At 36.2% G+C, this 5,973-nt stretch overlaps 1 non-coding gene across 1 annotated transcript; it reads left to right on the plus strand.

Moving 5' to 3' along the window:
• The first annotated feature begins 5,339 nt into the window (after positions 1-5,339).
• On the plus strand, positions 5,340-5,446 carry LOC111883602 (small nucleolar RNA R71). The gene has a single exon (XR_002847488.1). It is a non-coding gene; the product is annotated as a small nucleolar RNA R71 (small nucleolar RNA).
• The last annotated feature ends 527 nt before the right edge of the window (positions 5,447-5,973 follow it).

A 5,973-nucleotide genomic window follows, 5' to 3' on the forward strand; every position in this document is an offset into this window, starting at 1 on the left:
ATTTCACTTATTTATGTTTGGCCTTGCACATACTAAAAATATAAGAGATGTCTTCCAAAATCATTGTTGTTGAAAAAAGCATTTACCAATTAAGCATGTTTTAAATTTTATTTACAAACTAATTACGATTTAATAAAAAATAAACGAATAAACCCAATTGTCCTCTATTTCCTTCACGCGATCCTTCCTATAGCCTCCAGGTTGTAGCTAGAACCACCTACATTCCCTCTTTCCAATATCGGAATCTTCGAAAGCCAGCATGCACCTACTATGGTCAGTAAGTTATTCTAATCAGCTTATGTTGCTTAGGCTTTAATTAGTGCTTGGTTTAATATCTTCTTCATTTTCTTCTTTTTTGAGGATTCATAATTTTCTTTTACTCAATATTATTATTGTATTTGGGGTTAATGTCACTGTAGCACAATGAACTTATGTGTTTTGTCCGACTTGACCAATTATGTTTTTTCTTGTGCAATAGGCCATCGAACTTCTATTATACATTTCAATTAAGCCATTATCTTTAGTTTTTAACCATTAATTCGTTACCAGTTATCTAAATTACACGAATGCCCCTTATGATTTAAATTTCTTTTGTGGTGGGTCCTTTACCATCTATGGTTTTAAATTACACGACCAAAATTGCCACATTTATGAAACTTTGGGGACCAAAGTGTAACATTCTCATCATCTTCCTCTAATCCTTCTATTTCGTAGTTCTTGAATATCTTCAATGGTTTAAGGTTTGGCATCTCTAGTAGTAGGAGTGGTGCTAGTATAAATTTGCAACCCAATGGTACAACTCACAGTGGTAAAGAACTCCACCGATAATTCTGGGTAGACGGGTTCTTAAAGAGCAAATAGATTCCTCCACCCATTGCAAGTAAATGAAAATCCATTACCCACAAACATTTTCGTCCAACATCTCTCCAACTCCGTAACCATGCCGACCCCACGTAACCACGCCCAATCCATAGTGGGAGCCACTGCAAACTCACAATTCTATAACCATCCCAAATGATTCTCGTAATTATTTAACATTGTACGGGGAATATTTTGCGGAAACCGGTATAGTGAGTGAATACTTGCCACATCAATCGGGTCTTGAGGTTGGGGAAATACCCTTCGAGGGCCCATTTTTCCTGAAATGACCAACAAAAACGAAACAAACAAAAAAACCAAGATATCAAATGAACAGGCAAAACAGAAAACTGGTTGCCCAGTTTCCACATCGTGGGTTTCATCTTCACGTCGTGGAACTGGTCCGAGACGTGGTTCTGGAACGGACCATTTATGGGAAAAATCAACCATCAATATCTCTTGGGGTTTGTTTATTTCATCAATCTATAGCCTTACATTACACATGCATTCAAAAATAACCAACTAATGAACTCAATTTTTGGGTTTTTCATCTCTAAGAAACCCTAACTTTCAAATGCATAAAAGTAAAGAAAACTATAAACTTTGTGGAAGTAACACTTACTAGATGGAGTTTGAAGAAAAATGGATGCAAGAAATTTGGAAGAAAATGATAGAAAGTGGTAGAAAATCGATGGTGGGGTTGAGTTTGTTCGTGTGCTCAATAAACAAATGAGATAATGATCAAAGGGTTTAGATTACAACTGGTCCCCATCCGTGAATTTTAAACTCCACGTCGTGGAGATGTATTCCACATCGTGGGCCTGTAGAGTGGGCCTTATCTTGATCGGGCTAATCCTTTTCCACGAAGTGGGCTTGTAACACACGACATGGATTTGAAAAAAATAAAATTTTCACTTTTAATGTCCATTTTTAATGTAAAAACATTAATTTATTTACCATAAAAAAAATTATTTAAAACCCCACACAGGATTTTCACCAATTCCTTTAGTAATTATGATAATAAGATGATCATTATCTTATAACTCAACTAAAATGCAAAAATGAAACTAAGTTCAAAAAAACGAAAAGAAATGCAAACAAAACTCGGGTTGCTTCCCGAGAAACGCCTCTTTTTGTTGGAGTCTTGAGCCGGACTTCGTGCCACCTTACGTTGAATTAGTAGGGGTATCCATAACCAATTGCACCTTTTGCTCCATCCATTTCCTTTTATATGCTTGGACTCGTCTAAGATACGCCTTTTTGGAATTTTCTTTTTTACCCATGACATCTCCTTCTTCGAGCTTTCTTTTAACTCCCTTATTTTCCACATGTTTAACTTCTTCATTTTTAAGCTCCATGGGCACCATCTTTTCATCCACAGCTGAACTCTTTAATTTAAAAGTAACTTCCTCTTCATCAATGGACACCAATTCTTCACTATCTTCACTCACCCAAGATGTTGGAGTTGTATAAGCAATAACTTCAAAGACCATAGGAATAGATGCTCTTGGTTTGGTGCGGTTGACTTGTCGAATCTCTTCTTCCACAAGCTTTTCTAATTCTTCAAGTTCATTCTTTTCATCGACATTGAAAACTTCATTTTGAACATCACTTCCTTAGAAACCATCTTCTACTCCAAAAGTAGCTTCATCATCTCCTACTCTCAAGGTAAGCTTGGATTCGTGAATATCAACCAAGGCGCTAGCGGTATTAAGTAGAGGGCGACCAAAGATAATTGGAACATTATGATCTTATTTCATATCCATTATGACAAAATCAATTGGAAAAATGAATTTCCCAATTTTAACTAAAATATATTCTACAATGCCTCTCGGATATGTTACTGGACGATTGGGCATGTGAATTGTCATTTTTGTAGCCTTCAACTTTGAAATATTAAGCTTTTGATAAAATGAGTAAGACATTAGATTTATGCTATCCCCAAAATCAGCTAATGCATAAGTCTTCAAATTATTCCCAAATTCACATGGAAGAATGAGGCGACCAGGATCTCCCATCTTCTTTGGTAACTCTCCCATAATTACTTTAGAACTTCTATCACTTAGAATTACCTTGGAATTTTTCTTTAATTGTTGGCGAGTATATATTAAATCTTGCAAAAACATGGTATACTCAGGAACTTTAGATAATGAATCAATGAAAGGGGTATTTATTAGAATACCCTTCACTTGTTGCATCAACTTCATATGCTCCTGTTCCAGTGGATGGATATTGGCTCGGGAAGGAAACCGTAAAGGAGGATGATAAGTAGGAACATTATCCAAATTTTTCTTATCAGACCTGCTCCACGTCGTGGAAATTGGATCTCCACGTCGTGGATTCAGTGTTTCAGCAACTCTATATTCTTCGAGTTTGGACTTCTTTGGCTTTGGTTCAGAATCAGATGGGTCGACTTCTAGTGCTTCAAGGTACTCATAAATGGTATCCTCTTCTGTTTCTATTACCATAACATGCGATTGAGGCTTTTTATCGGCGATTTTTGGAGATAATTTATCTTGTACGCGAGTAGTTAGTTGACCTAGTTGGACTTCAATATTATGGATCGATGCTTGGTGATTTCTTAGTAAAGCTTGTTGTTCCTTCATGATATTCTGATGTTCCCTTATCACTACATCCGTTTCATTGTTCCTTTTCTCATAAGCCTCCATAAAACGAGCTAACATGTTCTCTAAGTCAACTTTCTTTTCGGATGGTGGTTGTTCCTTTTGATAGAAGACTCGACCTGTCTACCTATGTTTTTCTTCTTTTTGCTTCTTGTACTCTTCATATGGTAACTACCAGGGCCGGTCGGTTGGTTTTCAATGCCCAGGGCAAAATAATTAAATCGTGCCCCTATATTTTAAGATATATATATATATATATATATATATATATATATATATATATATATATATATATATATATATATATATATATATATATAACAAATACTTATGAACGAAATAAATGAAATGTAATAACTAAAGAACAAAATAACTAGCAAATAATTAACAATTAAATATGTTATTTTATTTTATAAAATATTTATCAACATACCCACTTTGGTTCCAACCATTATGAAACAACCTACCTCATAAAAAAAGCCAGCAACAAGCTGGACACAGATACAATGAGTTCAAGATTAAAGGATAGTACATCAATTACTCAAAATATACATAAACATTAAAGTTTGAAAGAGAGAACATCAATTTGAGAGGTAATTAGTGTAGTAGGTTAGGTAGTCGAATCTTCGACCATGAAATAATAGCAATCAACTCTTAAACCCTCACCAAAAATACCAATCAAGTTTTGATTTGATTGTAGTAAGAATAACCAATTACCAACAGTTACACCATCAATCCTTTTAAAAGCCAATATGATAAAATAAACCATTAAAACGAACCAAGGGCATAATAGTCAAAACTCTAGATTTAACACTTCACCAAAGCAAAAAAAAACTTCTAGGAAACTCATTAGAAATCTGCAATCATCAAGGGATGAATAAGTCAATTTTTCAAGGAAATTTCCTAGCATTATCAATCTAAAATACAAGATTACGAGGTGCAAGAATGTCAGTAAACCACCTTTTTCATTCCGCCAAAAAATAACCACAAGGCAGCATCAGCACCACCAAAGAAGCGAAAGTAGACCAGAAGTAGCGTGAAGGGCAAAACGGTCAAATAGCCCAAATAACATCAGTCTTCAAACTTCCAAATTAGAGAGATCTATACAACTAAGAGCAAAGTTATCCAATAAAAACCAGCAGCAGTCCATTAAATCAATCGATGATCAAGTATGAGGGGAAAATTGCGTGAAATGGTCACGTCTCCTCGGTTCTCTAATTCACATGAAGCAAGACGTCTTTTCGTCTTCTGATCTTGGAAATTACTGATGTGTGCTAGTTTTCTTTTGCCGATGTGGTAATAAGTGATAACCTACACTGACTTGGACTTGGTGGATCAAAATTTGGGCCAAAATAATATCAGACCTATAATAAGTGGACCAAATTTGATGCCTTGGGCTGTGGCCCAGCTCGCCCAGCCCTTAGGCCGGCCCTGGTAACTACTCCTTCTTTCGTTTTCTCCAATCTTCATCATATTTATCCCCACTAGAATAGCAAACTTGACCTTTTTTATTTCCATGTTCATCCAAGTGGCATTTTTTTGTCAATTGTGGACCATTACATATTTCACATCCAACTCTAATAGCATGAATTGACTGGTCCATCTTTGTCATTCTTCTGTCCATAGTGTCAAGCCTAGCTAGTACATCAGCCATGTCTTCAGAATATCCACACAGGATGCCTTTTGCTCCTTCATATCTTGGATTGTGGTACTCACGAGAATGCTTTGCGAATTCTTCAATCAACTCCTTGACTTCGCCCGAATTTTTCTTAGTTAGCGGTCCTTGAGAATCAAGGAGTTGCCTCGTCATGACATTTACCCCCATCATATAATATTGAGACTTCTTGTTGTATGTTAAGGTCATTTTGAGGACAATTTCTTGGTAACACTTTATAACGCTCCCATGCCTCATAAAGTGATTCACCTGAATTTTGCTCAAAGTTGGCTATTGCCTTCTTGAGTTTAGCTATTTTTGATGGTGGGAATAATTGTTTCAAAAATTGCTCTCACATCTGTGCCCAAGTAGTAATTGCACCAGGTGGAAGTGCCTTCAACCAATCTCTTGCAACTCCCTTAAAAGTAACGGGAAGTATCCTTAACAACACGGTCTCTCTTGGAACATTCAGGACATTAAAATAGTCTGCAATGTCATTGACTTCATCTAAATGTGTATAAGCATCCTCATGATCCTTTCCATAAAATGGTACATCCTTAAGTGCAGCAAGAATGTGTCCTTTCAACTCGAATGTTGTAGTGGCGGGAATTGAAGGTTGTACTAGACCGGAACCAGCACCGTCACTTATCCGCTTCTTGTACACCCCCATGGACATATCAACAATGTTTGTCATCTTGTTTTTCGGCTCGTCTTTGGGTTCACTTTCTTCAAGCTCAGGTTTTGTATTATATTCACTTTCCTTTTGATTTGGATTTTGTTCAAAGCTCTCTAATTTGCTTTCTTCCTTCCTTTGACTACTAGATTCACCCACGTTCT

This window comes from Lactuca sativa, chromosome 5 (genome assembly GCF_002870075.4).
Source record: "Lactuca sativa cultivar Salinas chromosome 5, Lsat_Salinas_v11, whole genome shotgun sequence".
Lineage (NCBI taxonomy): Eukaryota > Viridiplantae > Streptophyta > Magnoliopsida > Asterales > Asteraceae > Lactuca > Lactuca sativa.